The sequence below is a fragment of the Macrobrachium rosenbergii genome, chromosome 55 (genome assembly GCF_040412425.1).
Source record: "Macrobrachium rosenbergii isolate ZJJX-2024 chromosome 55, ASM4041242v1, whole genome shotgun sequence".
NCBI lineage: Eukaryota > Metazoa > Arthropoda > Malacostraca > Decapoda > Palaemonidae > Macrobrachium > Macrobrachium rosenbergii.
The window spans coordinates 53,991,985-54,001,984 of NC_089795.1; the positions used below are offsets into that span (position 1 = coordinate 53,991,985).

The window sequence follows — 10,000 nt, forward strand, 5'->3', positions numbered from 1 at the left end:
ACTATCCACAATAATATAATGGTAAATATCTTATAAGAAAGACCCATAGCTAGCTTGTGAGAAAAGTGACACCTGGGAGTCAGAATGTCACATGACCATGGGGTTGTATTATTATTAGCTGCTGAATCTGGCCGATTTTGACATTGAAAATTTGAGTCTTTATCCTTCAAAATATCAGCTATCAGGGAACATCTCACTCCAGCTACTATACAAGGCTTCAGTGAATTAATGGGAATGGTAAACTACTACCACTGTTTCCTTTGATTCTTTGTAATGTTCAAATTACAATTCATATAATATTACATTTAAAAAAAACCTGAATTGCAATATGATATGCTACTGTCCCACATCCATACTAGGTTGGTGCCTGTTGGGATGCTGATAAGATTCTAGGTTGTTGAAAATATTAAAAAACGTACAATTAGGTTATACATTCATATTTTTCAGGTAGCAGATAATATACAGTTATTTCACATCTTACTAGGTTGCTGCCTCCCTGGCTGTTGATAAGGTAGTAGGTTGTCATAAAAATAAGATAGATGCATATTTTCAGATGAGATAAGAATACCCAACCATTTCACATCCTTTTTGGATGATGATAAGGTATTAGACTACTATTTACAATAAATTATTTTTTCACAGATCAAGCTTTGGTGGAGAATAGACTTGACAGCCAGACTTGGACAGTGTGACGTGGAGCTTCGTTGACTCTAGGTAAGCAGCCTTTATCCTGTCAGTGGAAATCCAGTCTTCTTGTCCATGGAATTGTAGCTTGAGTGTATTTTCCAAGACGAAGTAAGGGCCCTGCATGGGGCCATTAGTTGAGGCTTGTGAGCATTTTTATGTAAGAATACAAAGCAGCATTCTTGGTACATATAGTTTCTTCATGTTCCTGTCGTAGAGTTTAGTATATCCTGTGTGTCACAAGGGAAGTCTTCCCACCATAGTTTTGTTATGGATGTGTAATAATCTCTGGTTAAGGTGCTTTGAAGTTGGGTGTCAGCTAGTTCATCACAATTTAATCCCAAGTGAGCTTTCTTGACATACACTCTGGATAGCACATCTGCCACCTGGTTCTTGTTGCCAGGTATATGGCCTGTGGTACACTTATAATCAGGTATGGATAAAAACTATCATTGCTGGTAAGGTAAGGACACGAGCACAGGTGGCTGATGGTCTGTCAAGATGGTGAAATATGTTCCTTTGAGTAAGTGCCTGAAGTCTAAGATGCCAGAGTGTATGGTAAGAAGTAGCCTGTCGAAAGTGCTGTATATCCTCTTAGCTGGATTGAGTTTTCTCCTGAAGAAACAAAGGAGTTAGGTCACCCTGTTGAGTGATAGGTTTATCGCAGTGGCAGTGGTGATGTTATTTGGAAATAATAGAGTGGTGGTGGCTGCCAGGGCATCCTGGAGTGATTTGCCCCAAGTGTAAGATCGGTACATCAGGAGATAAAACTCATGCTTCTGAAGTCCTCCGGGAAGTACCTGCAGTTCATCTCCCAGGAGGTAGTTTATCAGTTTAGTGCCCCTGCTGCTTGCTTGTGACAGCCCCACAAGTCTTCACTCGAGTATTACAGCTGGTGCTGTCATTGGCACATGTAAGGGGATCAGGCTGTTGTGTTACCTGGATGATTGGATGATCCAGGCATCTCACCAACGAAAGCCGAGTGGGACAGGGATGAATTCCTGGCACTGTGCAAGGTATTGGGATGATAGTAAACCTCGCCAAGCCAGACCTTTCCCCCAAGCAGACCATCAAGTACCTGGAGATGCAGATTGACACAGTGGTAATGAGGTCGTACCTGTCAAACAAGAGGTTAGCCAATCTGATGAAGATTGGCTAACCCCTTCCTCTCTACAGCCCAGCAACCAGTGAAGCAGTGGCAGGACCTTCTATGACATCTAGTCTCTTAGTGAAACTGTTCCCCAGGGGTAGAGTGCACACATCAGAAGGTAACCTGGAGGAGAACAGACAAGGCCCTGTTTCAGATGACCATTTTGATGGAGAAGATCAGGGAGGACATAAGGTGGAGCCCTGCCAAACCTCCTTCAAGGGATGCCACTCAGCCAACCCTGCTGGAGGTGCTGGTATTCTCAGATGCATCCCAAAAGGGGGGCGCACATCTGAGCAGTGTGTGAATTTCAGGGATGTGGAACCTGAAGGAGAGAAAATACCACATCAATCTCCCAGAGATGCAAGCAGTCTGGCTGGCACTACAGCACTTTCAAGAGTGACTAGTGGAAAAGTCAGCAGTCACAATGAACGAGAACACCACAATAGTAGCCTACATAAACAAGCAGGGAGGCACCATCTCTCCAGACCTGAAAAACCTGGCAGTTGAGATGAATGAGAGTTCGGAAGCTTGTGGCTTGGACCTGACAGCCTGATGCATCTTAGGCAAATGGAATGTCGTAGTGGACCAGCTCAGCAGAGTGGATCAGGTAGTAGGCATCGAGTGGTCCCTAGATCAGAGAGTAGCCAACGAGGTGATGGAGCTCTTGAAATGCCATGTGATAGGCCTGTTAGCCATGGCAAGGAGCACCAAGTTACCCCTGTACTGTTCTCCAGTCCCAGGTCAAAGAGCAGCATTACAGGACACCTTCCAGCACCCCTGGGACAACATGGACATCTACACCTTCCCTCCATTAGCTGGATGAGGGCAGTCATCAACAGGCCTAGTAGTGGCAGCCCAGCAGGTGGTGTAGTGGTGTCAAGTCCCAATGGGGCTCCACCTGGAAAGGGACCACGAGCATCACAGACCCCCAAACAGGTGTGGGAAGTACAGTGACATGTACGTCCTCATGTTTGTTTAGAGACCTGAGTTCTGCTAGGAGGTAGACCCTTAGGCACTGGACAGTGCGATACTAGCATGACAAGGAATGCCCACCTGCCTCAGTGTGGTAGACTTGCCCCACCTGTTATGAAAGCGTAGGTTTATATTCCCTGTCGGAAGATATACCAAATTTTAAAAAAGTAATTTGTATTTTTCCTAGGATATGTACCTGCACTTTCATAGGGAAGTGTACTGTCCCTGCCACCCCTTGTTGTTCCAATCTCTCCCAGCCTTGGAGTTAAGCGGACCCGTGGCTAGGCAGGTTCACATAATGGAAGAGTAAGGCTGGCTCAGTTCATAAGTGACTCATAGGCTTACTCAGCAGGATTTTGTTTTTTAGTAAAGTCACTAACAGCTGAAGCATATCTTGCACGAAAAACTCCATTTATGGAATGGTAGATTTGTATCCTAGGAAAAATACAAATTTCTTTTTAAAATTTAGTATTTTATTTTGCTTTATTCATTTCCTAGGCAACTTGAAATTCTTTTTCGTCTTATTCCTCTCCTCCTCCTTCTTCTTTCATTATTTCTGTTTGTAACAGACATAAAGCAAAGAAATACGAGATGTTATCTCCAGTGTACCTGGCTTTCTTCTTTATTCTGACAGAAAACAATAGAAAATTACCATTATGAACAGATCTCTCACCATGATCTCTTTCTATGATTTCCTGTGTAAGAGTAGTACTCGACTTGATAATCCCGAATATTTGTAGATCCTTGATGTTATTTTCCACTCAGTTTTTTGGCAGTATAAAAAGATGCTGCGAAATGCTGTCAGAAACCTATGCATTTTCCATAATGCTTGCTCCTGTCTACAGTTTTGATCAGATTGTTCAAGGGATGGCTGTCAGCGGCCTTTCAAGATGTTTACCTTTGAGAGCCAAGTGGTGGTTTTCTTTCTGAAACCATGAGAATTACCAGTTAGATCACCATTGGAATATACTGCATTACCACCTTGAGATGTTATTCATTATGTTCTTTAGTGACCCTATAGCATGTTCTTTATGAGTTAATGATTACAGTAATCATTAACTCATAAAGAACACGCTATAGGGTCACCAAAGACTGTAATGAATAACATCTCAAGGTGGTAATGCAGTATATATTCCAATGGTGATCTAACTGGTAATTCTCATGGTTTCAGAAAGAGAAACCACCACTTGGAGCAAAGCTGCCTCAAAGGTAAACATCTCGAGAGGCCACTGACAGCCATCCCTTTGAACAATCTGATCAAAACTGTAGACAGGGGCAAGCATTATGGAAAATGCATGGGTTTCTGACAGCAATTCGCAGCATCAATCTATACTGCAAAAAACTTTCTTTCTTTTTTTACGGCCAGTGAGGCATCGTAGGTTTTGAATGGAATAAGGATACTAATATGAAGAAACTTTAAAGCTTATTTTCTATCCAAAAAACATGACTAAAATGGTCTGAGATAAATAAGGCGAGAAGAACATTTCATGGGGTATGATGATAAAAAACAGAAAAGATACAATTTTTCTGAAACAACTTCATGGTTTTTATTGGGAATAGTACAAACAAACCTGGTAGAAAACATCCCCTGTGCTGGAAAGATATTTTTCAATCACTTGCGGTGCTTTGTTATAAAATTTTCTTTGTTTTCCGAGGAGACAGAAGCGGTATCAAATAGCGTGTGACTTAAAAAAAAGTAAAAAATGCGCCGAAGTTCCTTCGGCGCAATCGAGTTTTCAGTACATCGTATAATGCTGTGTGAAACTCTCAGCTATGACCAGTCAGCCCTCAGTTGCTCCCCAGATGCGGTCAAGTGTAGGTGCGTCGGCGACACCTCCGGAAAGCGCTGCCAGACGCACGATCCATGGCTAACCTTGACCTTAAATAAAATAAAAGCTACTGAGGTTAGAGGGCTGCAATTTGGTATGTTTGATGATTGAAGGGTGGATAAATCAACATACCAATTTGCAGCCCTCTAGCCTCAGTAGTTTTTAAGATCTGAGGGCGACAGAAAAAGTGCTGACGGACAGACAGATAGCCATCTCAGTAGTTTTCTTTTGCAGAAAACTAAAAATTGGGGAACGATCTTCAAGACAATGAAACCAAAGAGAGAAGTAATGGTAGGTAAATGCATCACACACACACACACACACACACACACCCATAGAGAGAAAGAGAGAGAGAGAGAGAGAGAGAGAGAGAGAGAGAGAGAGAGAGAGAGGTAGCAAAAAAGAGAACAGTGGAAAATTTATTAGAGCGAAAAATACTTCGAGCCAGGAGGTAGGTTTAAGTAATTAGGTTAAAACGAAAGAGGAAAAATTTCGGATGTACTCAAGATTTTATTTTGACAGTTTTATTACTGAGCCCGCTGAAGGAATGATAGGATTTTGGCTCTTTTTATAATATACTGCTAAAGATTATGAGGGAGCTGTTACACAAGTTGGGTGAGAAAATGAAATGTTGAGAGGATAAAGGAGCTGGCGTCATATCCTCTTGGCCAGAGATTTACGCGTTGTTGGTTTAGGTTTTTAAATATTTTTATGCTTTTTAAAACGTTTGTTAACAGAATTGGTGGGCTGAATATTAGTTGTTGACAGCAGAGAGGAAAAAACCAGGGTTTGACTCATTTTGCAAAGTGTCTGTATCCCAAAGAGCACGAAATTTTTAAATTGAAAGTTTTGGAAACATTTCTTCAGTCTTTCGTATTTATTTTCACCTTTAAAGACGTTATTAAGTAACGAACTTCACTGTAAGTGAAATAAATGCTCAGTTTGTATTAGTAGTTAGAAAATTATTCGATTCCTGGGAGCATTTACATCTCCAGAATTCCATACATTTCTTGAATTTTATAGTGAACTATTGCAAATAAGAGTGACCATTTACCACTTCACTTTATAGGAGGTGAGAGGGATACAATAGGCTCTCTGATAATGGAATGCAAAGCGAGTGTCCCACATACACTCTGAGCGAAATAGTCAGGAGATTCAACCTGATTTGAGATTGTTTAATTGAATCGGTAGAGCGGATCAGACAGATTGCTCATTCTTTCTCTCTTCTCTCTACTATACTATATTATATATATATATATATATATATATATATATATATATATATATATATATATATATAAATTATATAGTATAGAGAGAGAAAAAGAGAGGATACACACACAGACACACACACACATTATATATATACATACATATATATATATATATATATATATATATATATATATATATATATATATATATATATATATATATATATATATATATATAGAGAGAGAGAGAGAGAGAGAGAGAGAGAGAGAGAGAGAGAGAGAGAGAGAGAGGAATATTTTAAGGAACTAATTTTTTTATAGCAGTTGTCATTTTAATTTTCAATTAAATTCCTTAAGTACGCTCTTCCATAGGGCCAATACCCTCTCCTCCCGTTGGTTTGGTTCACAACAAGAGATTTCATTTGTTCATAACTACTTTTCATAAAACTGCTACCCATCCAAGCTTTTTTTTTTAAACAGTTATATAACTTTCTTAACTGTAATTTTGCTTATGTTTTCAACGTTTCTAATGTATCCAAATTAGCCTTTTACGTTAGTATTCCTTTTATTCATGATAAGTCTTTTTGCGCTCAACAAAACGATCTTATTCACCGGAACCTTCTGGCAGTGACTAGTACAGTCATACCGAAGAACCCGTTAACCACTGGTTCTTTTTACAGATAGGAAGATAAGCTCAGCTCCATAATGACTTCCAGTGTCGTGTAGGTGTATATTTGCCCAAGTGTTGTCAGGTGGGGAAATAATGTGGGGCTTCTCGTCGCTCACTAAAAGCGAGATGATTATCATCGGAGAGTTAGTTACAGCACAGGTGTCAGGTTGACTAATCCGGAATTTTCCAATGTACGGGAAAATGCCGAGAACTGTAAGCAGGATATCGAGTATAAACATTTTGAATTTCTCTCCAGAGCAACCTCACCTCATCAGTTAGCAATAGCTGAGTAATTGTATATTATGAAGCTTGTTCCGACCTTAAACAATCAAACTAACTCCACAACACTACTTGTCTCAAGTTTACCCCCCCCCCCGTCTTTGTTTTTGTTTGGTTTCACTCAGTCCTCGGTACCCCTCCTGAAATCTAACGATCTGTTTAATACACTTTATCTGTTAAATCGTAATGTTGTACTGTGTAAATTTCTTAATTCGGAGTCGGTTTTAACATTTTTATATTCCATTAATGTATTGTGTATTCCATTGCATACGTCGAAATGAACATTTCCTTCAAACTGCGTTTAACGTTGTATTTTGAGCCGCTAATCACGACAAGAACTAATGCAGAATTGTAATATTCTGCAGTTTGCCCTCAGCACAATCTGAAAATGCATGAGGGGACTTCTTTATTTTTTTTCAGTTTTGAGAGAAATCGCCAAGAAAGAACAAATAAATATGATTAATGAAGCACAACAGAAATATAACAAAATGTGATTTATTTATATATATAATAATGTGTGTGTTAAAGCATCGGGTTCTCATACGCAAGATTTGAAGCTTGATCCCAGCCTGCCGGCCACCAGTCGACTAAACTGAATACTCTGATGTAGCGTCACCTGAGGCTAAAAAAAGGCAAACATTTGTTGTTTTAAATATGGATACCAATTAAGTTTCAGATATCATTAGATTATTACATTCCTTTTTTTTCTACTTTGGAGTCTTCTGGAGCAAAGATACAATTTCAAGTAGTACTTTCTGCAAAATTCTAATGGAAATTAAGACGTCGTTGCTCATGTCTGTTTAATGCTGGATTCCAGGCCCTCAGTCATAAATGTCAAATAATTTGTTTGTCTTTTGTTTGAATTAGTCAATTAAAGCATGTGGTAAAAACTCAGCATTTGCTAGTAAATAAGTTACGATATCGAATAATGGGTTTTGTAGAAGCGTACTATTGCAGGTTGAAAACTTAACTGATGCGAAAACAAGTAACACTGCAAAGTATTTTTCTCATTCAACGGGTTCACGTTTTCAAACACCATTAATCCACAGTGAGCGCTCGCATTTTTGCGACTTGTTCTTCATATATTAGTAGACTTGCATGGGTCCATGATTCGAACAATTTTCCTAGAAATGTCTTTCATAATCGTTTTCACAATTGAATAAAAGTTTGACACCGTCAAACAGGAATAATCTCGAAAAGTGGAAGATAGCTGAGCTTTTAATCATATTCACCCCCGGTTCTAAGCGCACATAAGCCTGCTTGACAGACAAACACTAGAGGCTGCTGTTCGATGTTGTTGCGCAGTTTGTCATAGCAAAGCCTTTTCTCTTCTCTTCTCTTCTCTTCTTTCCCCATTCCTCTCTCTCGCTCTCTAACCCGGCTCCCCTTCTCTCAACACCTGCCTGTGTGTCGGCCCTTACCGTAACCATGGTTACAACATTCGGCCCTTCCTCCCGTCTCACATCAGGCGCAGGTAAATGCTCGATGGGATGTTGGTCGACCGCACACCCGTTTAAGATATCTCGCTTAAAAGTCTCAGGGGGAGGGAAGGCTATCACCTAGCAACAACCGGTGAGCTTCTGATGAGAGGTAAACGATTATAGATGGTGATTCTCAAGGGCCCATTTGCTGCCATATTTTAAATTGTATATATATATATATATATATATATATATATATATATATATATATATATATATATATATATATATATATATATATATATGATTGCTTGATTTTGTTGGGAGGTAAGTTTTATGTCATTTGTTTTACTTCCTTTCTTTTAGATGTAATTGTTCGTTCATAACTTTTTCGTTTAGTTATTTGCATTTCTAAAGCAGGGGAAACTGTGCGGGAAGAGAGAGAGAGAGAGAGAGAGAGAGAGAGAGAGAGAGAGAGAGAGAGAGAGGGTTATAATAGTAATATGTTGTCTTTCCAAAGACTACATAAACAAGTAAAAAATGCGCCGAAGTTTCTTCGGCGCAATCGAGTGTTCTGTACAGCGTATAATCAAGGCCACCAAAAATATATCTATCTTTCGGTGGTCTCGGTGTAATGCTGTATGAGCCGCGTTAACATGAAACTTTAACCACGGCCCGGTGGTGGCCTATCCTATAGCGTTGCCAGAAGCACGAATATGGCTAACTTAAACTTAAATAAAATAAAAACTACTGAAGCTAGAGGGCTGCAATTTGGTATGTTTGGTGATTGAAGGGTGGATGATCAACATACCATTTTGCAGCCCTCTAACCTCAGTAGTTTTTAAGATCTGAGGGCGGACAGAAAAAGTGCGGACAGGAAAGAGTGCGGACAGAATAAAGTGCGGACGGACAGACAAAACCGACACAATAGTTTTCTTTTGCAGAAAACTAAAACTGGCATTATTAGTGACTGTTTCAAGAATATATTATAAATACAGCAGATCGAATACGAGCGATGCTTAAAGATGAATAATAAACGTAAGGCAATAAACAGTAAATCATTCAGCTCCTTTTATTTTCATTTTCATTTCGAGGCTCTCTCTCTCTCTCTCTCTCTCTCTCTCTTGTGTTGCCATTGCTCATTTTACTTTTTCAAGTATTCGATTATTCAACCGGAAGGACAGGTTCAGTTGCTAAATAAGTTTTCACTAACACCTGATAAGGCAAGAGTGACTTACTTGCTAACAATTGCTATGAAATTGTTAAATTTTGAAAATTTCTTGAATTTTTGTGTATATTTTGAAGTTTCTAATGTTTATGCAATTTCATAAATTGTATCTGTTGTCCAGAATAGGTTCTCTTACTAAACCCACAACAAAAGAAAAGAGGTCAGCGCTTTCAGCTGAGAAGTGTGTTGACGTAGCTATGTATTATATTTTCATCACTTGTGTAACATATACATAGTATTTCTTCACTTAGGAAATACCATATTATCTGAAAATGATACAAGGCTTCAAAAATAACAAAACTGCTGTGAAGAGTCTGTTGACAGGGTGAGATTTTAAATTGGACTGGGAACTGTTTAGGGACTTCCGGCGTCCCTGGAGAACGTCCCTCGGTGAAGATACACACCGTGTAAGCATCCATTAAGCCACTCATAATTTTGACCTGGCATCCCTTATGAGTCACCGTTGGTAGTATACCATTGAAATCTTTGTTACTCTTGGTAGTGCTTGTTTTCCGTAACTTATTTAACTAAATGTTTGTGCATTTGCGTACAA

General features: G+C 39.3%; 1 protein-coding gene across 10 annotated transcripts in view; it reads left to right on the forward strand.

Moving 5' to 3' along the window:
* The window catches only part of LOC136835277 (cAMP-dependent protein kinase inhibitor alpha-like), a 252,667-nt gene that overhangs the window by 74,470 nt on the left and 168,197 nt on the right, over window positions 1-10,000 (forward strand). For all 10 annotated transcript variants that reach the window (XM_067098570.1, XM_067098566.1, XM_067098567.1 and 7 more), the window contains one exon: window positions 643-714. The gene's annotated coding sequence lies outside the window, so the exon portion shown is untranslated. The remainder of the gene's footprint in view (window positions 1-642; window positions 715-10,000) is intronic.